This window comes from Myxine glutinosa, chromosome 13, assembly GCF_964187855.1.
Source record: "Myxine glutinosa chromosome 13, kmMyxGlut1.1, whole genome shotgun sequence".
NCBI lineage: Eukaryota > Metazoa > Chordata > Myxini > Myxiniformes > Myxinidae > Myxine > Myxine glutinosa.
Genome location: NC_136273.1, coordinates 49,805,079 through 49,817,739, shown reverse-complemented (window position 1 = coordinate 49,817,739; position 12,661 = coordinate 49,805,079). Strand labels below are relative to the sequence as shown.

General features: G+C 42.7%; 1 pseudogene across 1 annotated transcript in view; it reads right to left on the bottom strand.

The window, feature by feature from the left end:
- Positions 1-561: 561 nt before the first annotated feature.
- Positions 562-12,661, bottom strand: part of LOC144888674 (sterile alpha motif domain-containing protein 9-like) — a 28,475-nt pseudogene continuing 16,375 nt past the window's right edge. Inside the window, exons 4-5 of the transcript XR_013621208.1 lie at positions 9,930-10,107; positions 562-5,481 (exon numbers count right to left, since the gene is read on the bottom strand). The product of XR_013621208.1 is annotated as a sterile alpha motif domain-containing protein 9-like (transcript). The remainder of the gene's footprint in view (positions 5,482-9,929; positions 10,108-12,661) is intronic.

The window sequence follows — 12,661 nt, the reverse complement described above, 5'->3', positions numbered from 1 at the left end:
TTCGGTCACTTCCGTTTCCGGCCACTTCCGTTCAGAAGGGCTCCTGACCCTCCAATCACAACAACCCTTAATATAATACACACGGATAAGCAACCTGAATGGTAATTCACATACATTCACATAAATATGTAACAATATATATATATATATATACATACACAACAGTTCACGAAAATTATCTTGGCATATAGAGCAGTAGTGGCAGTCTTAACCACATTCCGTGGCCTCTCTTTTTACCACCTCTTTCATTCTCGCTCTGGTCGATGGTCTTTCTGTGTTCAACTGCTTCCTCACTGCCATACTTTGTGTTCATACCCTCTGTCACCTAACTCTTCCATGAGCTTCGATCTTCCGTGAGTGGAGAAAAGTTTTTTAAGCTACAATAAAAAACAGCATCAATATATCATCAGTTACATCAGTCATAACATGACATTCCCAATCAAGACCAGATCAAATTATCAAAGAAAAATTCCTCTTTTTGAAAGATTAAAATGGAAAAGATATACTGTCATGATTATTAAAGTACACACTACCTCAACAATAAAGAAAAAAAAAGATGACAGAAAGATTCTGCCCTCACAAACAAAAATAATTATGTATGGAATTTGCAAAACAAAAAATTTCAGATGATTCAGAAGTAGAAATAATGAAACAGAAATGGGTTTTAGCTGCCATTGCCAGCAGAGATTAACCAATTGGCTGCACATCATAAGCAAGAAATCCATCCATAGAAAATCCCATGAAAAAGGAAACTCTCGATGCTCCGGCCTCTGCGAAGTTGCCCTTTGCTGACAGGGTGAATTAGGATCTGTAGCCGATGGTCTTCACCTGCGGGGAATCCAAAATTCACACAGATGTGCTGCCCTTCCTCACTGGTTACGCCATTAACTCGGAGGAGGAGATCCTGAACCTTGCTATCCTTCAAGATTTCTCCACTTTGCCACAGCTGTTTCAGCGACTTTCCTGACTTTTTCAGCTCTGAAACTTCGTCAATTTTGCTCCGCGGTAAGATTCTGTTCAAGCCCTCTCCTTTTCCAAGAAAAAACATGACCAGTGGTTGTCTGGTGTGCAATCTGGAGCCAAACCTGAGACGATAAAGACGGCGCATCATCTCGGTGCAGTCTTTGAGGAGAATGATGTCATCCTTGTTTATGGGATGATGTTTGTCTGGTGAAAAGAACATGGAACCAAGGAAAAATGGATCGGGATAACTCCAGTCTTTCTGTTTTGCATCCCTCGCCACGCTTTTCACCAATAGCACAAGTTGCTGATAAGGAGGCAGGTGTTTTGATTTTTTATTCAAGCAGTGAAGAATGACACAAGCAAAAACGTAGTTTTGTTTTTCACGGATCGCTGAAGCAGTAGTTATGCCTATATTTTCATACTCTTTTACAATGGCCTCCACACCTGTTGCATCCACATAAAGCAAGAGCTTGTAAAGACCAGAAAATCTGTCACCACTCATTTTCTCAATTTTGTTGTGGGAAGAGTATTTGGCAGCAATGCCTTTTCCCTCAGACAGGTCAATGTCACTGATGAAAATGTCCAGGTACCGACGAAAGTACTTTGTTGTTGTGTGATAGTTCTTGTTTTCTTCCAATTCATTTTCACTTTCCCTTGCCTTAGAAAATGTATGAATGCTTTCCAGCAACTCCAGGTTTTCCTTCAGGCCCATCTGCAAGCTCCGCAGATATGATTCATGTCTTTTCAGAACCTGCACAGTTTCTTTCGTTGCTTCCTCCTCATCAGGACCCATAGGGATTCTTGAGAGATCACATTCCCCTTTGAGATACTTCACCAATGTCATCTTCTTAATTGGATTGGTTTTGTCAAACACTTTATTGCAACTCAGCAATTCGATGAAATGCAAAGATGTCTGAACTTCACCGTAAAATCCAGAAGTGTTCAAATCATCATCCTCTTTCTTTGCCAGTTCTTGGGCTTTTTTGAAGAAATGTGATGCTTTCTTTGCCAACTCCAGTGCTCTTTGAAGTTGCTGTGCTGACAGTCCTTCACGTTCAATTTCTTCGAGGTTGCAGGTTTTCTGAAGCTGATGCTTGAAGGTTTGTCCATTGGTGTCCGTAATGTATGAATTTTGTGGACTCAATTCCATTGCTTTTTTGCCCCAAAGCTTGGCTTCTTCAAAATCATTTTCTTCAATGTCACAGTATCTTGCAAGAGCTTGGGCAAGAAATGCATCTTTTGGAAACCTGTGTGTAGTGGCAATGAGCAGAATTTTGCTTCTGTTTTCATGAATTGGTCCTTGGTAGCTCTTCACCTCCTCAATCAATGGTGAGAACAAAGTGTTTCTGTCATCTCCTAGCTGTTTTGTTATCATCATGCATCTCACGTCACGCTCAATCAGGCTTCGTCCCATTCCTAATTCAAACAGGCAATCTTCCTCCAAGAGATCTTTCGCAATATCATCTTGCGAAATCGCAAAATCTTCTTCGAGGATCTTCAGGATTTGCAATGCAACCAAAGGATGATTTATTTTCATCGACTCGTACGTTCCGTTCACTTCATCCATCCGAAACCTTATGAGCAGCAACCTAGCCTGGGAACTGAGAGCCTCTTCCAGAGTTTCTCGTCCCCAAAATGATTGCTTCACTGTTGATACACCAAGGAGAGCTTCACACTTGGACACTGAAATGCAGGAATTTTTCACAAAGTGGTTTAACAGAGCCAGGTAACTGATCAGTTTTGTGTCTTTGGTCTCTCTTTCAATTCCCTTCAACATGTTGCCAACAGCCTTCCGAATGTACTCTTCTCTGAAACTTTCTTTCATAATCATGAAAGATAGAAACGTTTCGATTTCTTTATGCTCCTTCTTGATTTCTTTCAGTTTTTCTTCAAAAAGGTGTTTCTCATTTGCTGACAGCTGCTGCTCCAAATGCACGCTCTCCAAAATGCTTTTCTTTTTGCTTTCAATTGGGTCCTGTGAGCGCATGCAGTTCAGTATGATCACCACAGGAGTCTCAAAATGGACTTTGCTCTCGTAAACGGATGATCGAATGTGATAGGCCAAATTATTGACATTCTCCAACTCTTCCAAGTCATCAATGAGCAGCACAACTGGAGTGTAAACATCTGGATGAGATTCCCCAAATGTAAGCAATTTGACCACATGCGTACTGATCTCTTGGTAATCATGTTCATTGTCTTTCACAGCAGCGCACCTGTACTTCTTTTTCAGATGCCAAAGAACATGCCATGCCAGCGTTGTTCCCCCACATCCTGGGTGATGGAAAAGATTTACCGTCTTCACTGCAACATCACCTGTCTTTGCTGATTCAATACACTCCACCAATGAATCAAACTGGTCTCTTTTAATGAACGCATTTCCAGTTTTCTCTGCAAAGTAAAAATTCCAAGGACTGACCTTATCACCTCGATAAAAGGCCTCTTCACGTATCTTTCTGGATTCATCAAATTGTTCTTTCTGCAATTCTACTGGTGTGCCTTCACACTCATTTGAACACAAGATTTTTATACTTGATAAAAACTCTTCATCTGCAGCTTTCAATGTGCAATCGGTTCCAGAAGATGTGCGCAAGTAACGCTTGTCACTTCTTGTGGCTGACTTTATTTTCTGAATTGTACAGTTCACATGCTGCAAGCTTGACCTGCTTATTGACCTACTTTGTAACTCTTCTTCGGTCAACCTAGGCTTTGCAATGTTTGTCCAACTTTGAAAAGTCTCAGCACTCCCCGTTATGACCAGCACATCTTCCAGGCCACCCAATTCCTGGTAGAAATTGAAAAATATTTCCATAAAAGGATTAATTGGGTCCTGGATTTCAAGCAAGACAAGAAACACCACAATAACTCTTCGACGTGGTGTAATATCTTCATGGCAAAGAAACTGCACGAGGTTCCGGATCTCCATGCTGCGTTTCTTCCAGAACTCCCTTGGATCCATTGGCATGTCTCTTTTGTCAGTCATGCCTGCCCGTCCATTGCAAAAGATCCAACTTGTTTGCTTGTACAGATGCAAGTCTGTAACCATAGTTTCTTTGTCTTTGTTGTTATTTTCGACATATTGACGAGGGAAGTGAAGGTTGACAGCTTTCTCAGGTCGAACAATGCTGCAAAGACCTGATGCATTTGATTCTGGATCAAAGTCCAACACAGCGAGCCAATTAATATCCTGAACAAATTCAAGATCTTTCAGCTGATCTTTGGTTGCTTTATTTACAACCAAAATGTGTGTTTTGTACGGTGAATTGTCCAAAGTGCCTTTTCCTCCTGTTAACAGGAATTCCAACTTTTTGCCTTCATCTTCCCCCTTTACTGAAACCTTTGGCATATCTTCCTTGCTTTGCCTTTCTTTTGTCCATTTCTGAACATCATTGTTGAGCTTTATAACGCTATCAATGCGAATTCTTTCATTCTGATTTGCCTTTATGTCTGTGGTGGAAGCCCCATCTCTGAGATAGATATGACCATTATCAGCTTCCCATTTTCCTCCTGCAAAGACCATTTGCTTTGTGTTGTATACTTTATCTCCACATGTTGTACCTTTTGGGACAATATCAACCTCAATTACTTGTTTATTGAGGGTCACATAAGCTTGCGAGTTCACTTCAACAAATCTTGGGGGCCTCACACAATCTTTGGCATCATCTATGTCATTTTTATCAAAATATTTGGTGAAGTTCTTTTTCAAACAGTCTCCAAACTTGTCTCTGCTTCCATCATCCTGAACACCAACCACTTCCCCATGTACATATAGTGACGTTTGCTTTCCAGGCACCTTATCTCCCACCCCAAAATGAATTGTACCATTTGTGCGTCTGTTCATGCATCCTCCTGCAAACCTGAACACCTCATTGCAAAATTTCTTCATTTCTGATTCTTCATCTGCATCAAGACATTCAAACAGCTTGTATTCGTGTGCTGGCTCCAAGTAATTAAATTTGCCAGACTCTGGGGGCAGGACACCACCCTGAATGTAGCTTTGTCGAGAATACATTTTATCAAATGGGTGAGGAGAACAATAGAAATGATGAGAGCTTGGAATCTCAGAATCCACTAAAGAGGTACCACTTCCATTTTTGTCATCTGTGCTCTCATTCAATCCTTCTTGTTCATTGTCGCTCTCATTCAATCGTGAATAACACTTCCTTGTTTTTGACTTCTCTGGCTTGTTAATCTTGTGACTGTTTCCACTCTTTTTTGCTTTTTCTCTCTCTTTAGCTCCCATTTGTTTCAGGAATATGTCCCGTTTTTTTATCAAAATCAAGCTTGGACCAAGAGGAAGTCCAAACGCTTTCAGATCATCTTTGTCCATAACCTCTAGTAATAAACCTTGGCATTCTTCATTGTATAACTTATTGATGTGCTCTTGGGCAATTGGCACCTCAGTCATCAGCCAATGTTGCACATCATTCTTGTCCCAGTTCTCCATGTTTGCAGGCAGGAACCATTGGTCAGCAACAGCTGATGATTCCCCTACTGCTCCAGATCCTGTTTTCTGCCCTGCCAAAGAAAACAGGCTGAGATGTAGAAAAAGACGCTTGGTTGATCATGCCAGTACCAGAGGCACATAACATTTTCAAAACAAAATTAACCACCAACTCGTATAGATTAGCTACCCAACAGACAAGGCTCAGATCTAATGTTATAAACACTAAGTGGTGTTTTCTGGGATTGTGCAGGCAACGCATGCTCTGTAGCAAGATCTCTCCGAAAGGGATAGCTATAAGGGCGGAGAAATGGGTTGCAGTGATCGTCGGGAGTCAGGGAATGGCTGCCTCCATGGCTACACATGCCGTTTGATGCCATCTCCTATGGTGAACAACAAACTATCTCCCAAACTGTAATGTACGACATCTTTTTAGAATTACCAATTTCACCTACTCCTACCTCTTCATAACCTGCTTTTCAACATTCCCAACATCTCCTTTCACCCCATTCACAATATAGGTAGCAACGAGAATCTCTCGCGAGAACAATTATCCAAACTTCCTTCAGTCCCATTCACAACCTCGCGAGATATATCCCACGGAAAATTCATGTAATTTCCATTCTCAATTAAATGTGAGTAGCCTAATTTTTAAATACAGTGCCTTCCATAAGTATTCGAACAATGAAGTCTAATTTGTTATTGCTATGCACTCAATAAATTTCGATTTGAGATCAAAAGATGAATACGAGGCAATAGCACAGAAGATCAGCTTATTTATCTCGGTATTTTCATGCCTACATGTTTACCATTGTAGAACAATAGCATTTTTTATGATCAGTCCCCTCATTTTAGGCAGGCATAAGTATTAGAACAGATTAACTTAAAGTAAAATAAAGTAGTATAATAGTTAGTATTTGGTTGCATATCGCTTGCATGCAATAACTGCATCGAGCCTGTGACCCAATATCATCACCAAACTATTGGTATCTTCCTTTAAGATGTTTTGCCAAGCGTTTACTGCAGTCTCATTTTCAGTTGTTGTTTGTTTTGGTGGTTTTCTGACTTCAGTCTCAATCAAATCAAATTTCAGTTGAATTGAAAAGATCTAGAGTTAAAGGACGAAAAGAATTCAGTTCCATCAAAGTGAAATACAATAAAATTGTACAAAAAAATATATTATGCATATACAAGACCACTGCAAATAATAATCATACAATAAAATCAAACGAGATAATATCGTAAACTAGAACGACACTCTTTGACGTCACGATGTCGACTGATATGCCTCTGCCCACATTATTACGTCATTATAATACTTGCACGACGTTTGCTTTAAATCCATTCAGTTGTTCTCAAGTTATCACATTTTTACCTGACATGACCTCCTGACCCCAAAATTGAATCAGTTCATGTTTACATCATTAAACACACCTGCACCAAGTTTTAATTTGAATCCTTCCAGCTGTTCACAAGTTTAGTTGAGACCAAATTAGAGCTTTTTGGTGAAGCACATCATCTCTATGTTTACAGAAAACAAAATGAAACCTTCAAAGAGAAGAACACTTTCCCTACAGTCAAACATGGAGGAGGTTCAGTGATGTTTTGGGGCTGCTGTGCTGCCTCTGGCACTGGGTGCCTTGAATGTGTGCATGGCATCATTAAATCAGGAGATAACCAAGGCATTTTATTGCGCAATGTTCAACCCAGTGTCAGAAAGCTGAGTCTCCATCCAAGGTCATGGGTCTTGCAGTGGGACGATGACTCCAAACATACCTCAAAAACCATCCAGGAATGGTTCAAGACAAAACGCTGGACTGTTCTGAAGTGGCCAGCAATAAGTCCAGATCTGAATCCCATCCTCTTGGTAAGCCGTGACGTAACGCGCGCGTTTGGACCCGGAAACAGAATTATGACGCGGCACGTTACGTCATGGCTTACCAAGAGGATAACAACAAGACAGGAAGTCTAACAGCGGCGAAGCCGGGCTTGTAAAATATTATAAACCATAAACATATTATTAGCTTTTTAAATAGTCGCTAATGCCGTTTATAACATTAAACAAAGAAATTTGGAGGAATCCCGAAATCTGTGAGGTAAGTTTTACTTGCAGAACTGAGCGAAGATCTACTGTGATGAATATACCCCACAAGGGTTGGGTAATAACATGATCCTTCTGCCGGGCCTATAAGTACTGTGTCATTGGAAGACCAGTAACGCCGATGTGTTCGATATTTGATAATCATTTTAACAATTGGTTTGTTTGTTTTTCACACTGAATGAAAAACTTAAAGGTAGAGCATATCGATTGTGCTATCCTCTTGGTAAGCCATGATGTAACGCGCCGCGTCTTAGTTCTGTTTCCGGATCCAAACGCGCGCGTCACGTCACACTTATCAAGAGGATTGAACACCTGTGGGGAGATCTGAAAACAGCAGTTGGGAGAAGGCACCCCTAAAATCTGGGAGAACTGGAGCAGTTTGCACAAGAAGAGTGGGCCAAACTGCCAGTAGAGACGTGTAGGAAGCTCATCATGGCTAGAGGAAGCCCTTGACTGCAGTTATTTTGTCCAAAGGCCATGCGTGCTGCCCAATATTAAGTCGAGGGTGTCAATAATTTTGTCAATGCCATTTCTTTTTATTTTCTGATTTAAAAGGATATATTAAGCTCTGAATCAAAACAAAAGTTCAGTAATATTAACAATGAAATAAGGAATTGTGGAGACCAAATACTTTCAACTTATTTTTCATAAAAATTGTGAGGGATTTGAAAAAAGTGCACGGGTGCCAATATTTTTGGCCACGACTGTACCAGCTGAACCATGAAAGCACGATGGGTTTTTTTTGGTTTTGGTACACCAAGTCGAGGCTCGTGTAAGAGCTAACACATAGAACGGACAATAAAAGTGGCGGGAGACAAGAGGGGGAGAGAGAGGGAAGCACAACAACAGTGGAGAACAGGGACATCGGAAGATCTGTGGAAGGGAGTGGGCTTGGGGTGGGGTACATGGGATAAACAAGATGGACACCACAAGGACTTTCAGGAAAGAAAACGGAATTTGAAGGAGGTGGATTTGGGGTATATTAACGGGGGTAGAAACACTCATGGTTTTGAATGGGGGAAGATAAGAGATGGTGATGAATAGCTGTTTTAAAGACCTGGAGGTAGGTGTGGGATTGAAGAGAGTGCGGGAGTTTGTTCCAGAGGAACGAAAAAAGCACCAGCGAAAATTGGGAAGAGGGGCAGTGCCCCCACCTTCGTTTTTTTCAGTAGTTTATAATTAAGAAAAAAACATCCCGTATTTAAACGCGAGTAACAATAATGAACGTAACTGTATTTGGGATTTTACGTACACTGTAAGTACACTAACGAAGTAATGTAATGTAAGAACACATTAATTTTGGAAGTCAGACCTTGCTACCCATTATTAATATAAAGCCCTTGCCCCCCTCCCACCTCCCCCCACCCCCACCCCCACACAAATAAAAAAGTCAAACCGCGTATGGAAAAAAGAGGAATGAGAGAGTGAAGGTGAGCAGAAAGTCCTCTTTTTGGTAATTTCACCAGAAGAGGGTTACTGGCAGATCTTGTGCGTCCTGCAGGAATATTTGAGGGACAGATCACAGACAGAGCTGGGGGAGCTAGGCCGGAGAGGAGTCGGTGGAAGACAGAAAGACCACCAACCTGCCTGCTCTATGAGAGAGAAAGACCCTCAATTTATTGTTTGGTTATAATTGCTTGTTTTCTCACAACTTCTTGACTTGCTAGCTGCAATTAAACCTGTGTGGTATAAAGAACGCCATCTTGACATGTCCTGTTTGGGTTTGGGTAACTTATCCTGGGGGTAATTAGCCGAAGCGGTTTATTCCTCTCTGATATAAGACATGGTGCAGCACGTAATGTTGGTTTGTGGGCTAATTCACATCTGTTGCGTGGCTGCCGGCATGGTTCCCCATCTGCTTCAGTGATCTCACAGGTACGGTAAGCTGACACAGGGCATGAGCATCCGGTTAGAGGTGAGTGTTGTAGATGGCGGCTGTGATCTTTTTATAGATGCGGTGGCCTTTTAGAGTTATCTGTGATGACATCCATCACAATATAAACTTGAACGGCACTCGGTATAGCGCATACCTCTGCCAGACTGAACAGTTTATGTTTTGTATGCCACTGATAGGCCAGATTTGGAACCGGAACTGAACCAAACTCTAATCGGCTTGTCACCTACCATGGTCATCCACCAAGTTTTGTCAAAACCTATCCACAACTTATTGAGATATCATGCTATGTATTGTTTTTGTACCCATCTCTAAGAGTGAAGGATCACTTCAAATATTATCGTATCTGGATCCAGATCTTCCCAAAAATCTGATCAATTCGTCTTTGTCACATACCCACCCAATTGTCCACCAAATTTCATCCCAATCCGTCCATAACTTTTTGAGATATCCTGCTCACAGACAAACAGACTGGGATGAAAACATAACCTCTGGCCACCTTCGATAATAACAGGAAATCTAAATACCTGTGCTCGTCGACGTGGTCAAGTGGCTGCTTGTGGTGTGCTTCAGATGGCGGGGGACAGGCTTGCTGAGCGTCGTCTTGTTAAGGATTTCTTGAGCTGCCATGTGCTTGGCTTTCTTAACGGTGTTTGTTGTTTTCTCGCAGCATTGCTCACCTAGCACCAGCTGCACTGTGAAGAGCTACATCAGGGAAGACGACAATAAAGAGTGTTATCAAGGGGGTATAGTAAATGGATGCCAGACCATAAAATGGACCGTTGATGCATTGAAATACAGAGTGGCCCAAAAGGTATTACATGAGATACAACAAAACAACAACAGGCATTTAAAGGCCATTTTCCCTGCTAGAGCGGGGGTTAGCCTTGCGGTCCCCATGACAATCTTCTCCATATTGCCCTATTTTCTGCATCTCCCCTTGTTAACCCCCTTGCCTGCATTTCTTCTTCGACCATCTTCAGCCAAGTCTTTCTCGGTCTTCCCCATCCTCTACTTCCTTCTACATTCATTTCCATCACTCTTCTCAACCAGTCACTTTCATCCTTCCTCAACACATGACCAAACCATCTCAACCTGTTTCTCTTCACAGCATCCATCACAGGCTCTATTCCCATCATCTTTCGCAATTCATAATTTGTCTTCCTCTCTCTCAACGATACTCTGCACTTCCACCGAACCATTCGCATTTCCACCCTTTCCAGCCTTCGTTGCTGCTCTACGTTCATTACCCATGTCTCGCTCCCATAAATCATAACACTTCTCACACATGCAGCATACACCTTTCCCTTCAGCTTCAACGACACTCCCCTCTTCGTCAGCACGCCACTCAGTTCCCGAAACTTCTTCCATGCACATCTCACTCGAGCAACCGCTGCTGAGTCTGATCCACCTTCTCCATTCAGCATGTCTCCTAGGTAACAAAATGTTTTCACACCTTCCAGCTTCACGCCGTCTCCAAGATCCAACTCAACATTTCCTCCATCTGCAGCTCCCTCTGTGCACACCTTACACTTGAATGTAGCGGCCACACTGGTTAATGACCCTCTCAGACCACAACATTTTTGATGAACCCACTCAGAGCACATTGTACATTGAATGGAATTCACTCCGACACCCTTCCTGCACACAGCACACGGCCACTTCCCAGTTCTTTCCACCTCACCACATGCTTTTCCACTTGCCATCACCTTCGTTTTTCCGATATTCACCTTCAGACCTTTTGTCTCCATACATTCCTTCCACTTGTTCATCTTCTCCTTCAGTCCATCCATACTTTCTGCAATCAACACCAGATCATCTGCATACAACAACTCCCACGGTAAACCCTCCTTTACGTTCCGAGCCAGTACCTCCATCACAGCTACAAATAGTAGTGGACTTAGTACCGACCCCTGATGCACTCCCACCTTCATCTCAAACTCACCACTGTTCCCGTCCTTCGTCCTTACAGCTGTGCGTGCTCTTTTGTACATTGCGATCACCACTCTGATCAACCATTCCTCCATTCATAACTTCCTCAATGCCCATGTCACGACTTCACGTGGAACCCTATCGAATGCTTTCTCCAGATCAACAAACCCAAGAAATAACTTCCTCCTCTTCTCCATGTACTTCTCCTGCAACTGCCTCACAATAAAAAGCGCATCTGTCGTTCCTCTTCCTGGCATAAATCCAAACTGCATTTCGTCAATCTCCACTTTCTTCCTTATCCTCCTCTCCAACACCCTTTCCAATACCTTCATTCCATGCTCCAATAACTTTATCGCTCGATACGAGCCACAGTCCAGAGGGTCACCTTTCCCCTTGTATAGAGGGACGAAGGTACTCAATTCCCAATCCACTGGAATGCGGCCTTCTTTCACCACCAGATTACAGATCTCTGCCATTCTCTTCACACCCCAATTTCCTGCTGCCTTCAACATATCTCCCACAACTCCCGTCGGCCCTCCCGCTTTTCTACTCTTCATTGCTTTTATCGCTTCCTCAACTTCCTTCTCGGTTATCTTCTCTGCCGGTCCTAAAACTGGGTTACTCTCTATGTTGCCATCCCATTCATTCTCTGTATTCAACAGTATTTCCATATATCTCTTCCATCTTCCTTTAATTCCATCTGGGTCCACAACGATTTGTCCCACTTCATCCTTCAAGCAACTCACCCCCATCACATCACACCTCTCTTTCGCTATCTGCTTTGCAATCCTGAATACCGCTCTCTGACCCTCTTCCGAATCCAAGCGTTCTTCGAACATTTTCCTACATGCCTCCTGTGCCTTTGCTACCTCTTTCTTTGCAGCCTTCTTGGCTGCCTTATAACTTTCATGCTCTGCCTTTTCTGCCCCCGTACCCTTTGCCTTCTGCTACTCCTTGAACTTCTTGCTCTTCTCGTCGATCTTCTTTCCAACTTCATCATCCCACCACCATGTTTCCGAGTGCCTCGGTGGTCCTTTTGTCCATCCACATACCTCACCAACGGCTCCAAACAGACTATCTTTCATTGACATCCAACCACTTTCAAGCTCAACCACATCATCCTCGACCATACTCAGCCTCTCTTTTAATGCCTCCCTCACTGTCACCTCTTTCAACCTCCACACCTTCATTCTCGGTTGGTACTTCACCCGCCGAGCTCTCCTCGCACCTTTCACCCTTATGTCACAGACAACCAAGTGGTGCTGTGAAACAGCCTCTTCCCCCGGGATCACCTTTGTGTCCCGGAGGTGCCCCCTATCTCGCCTAC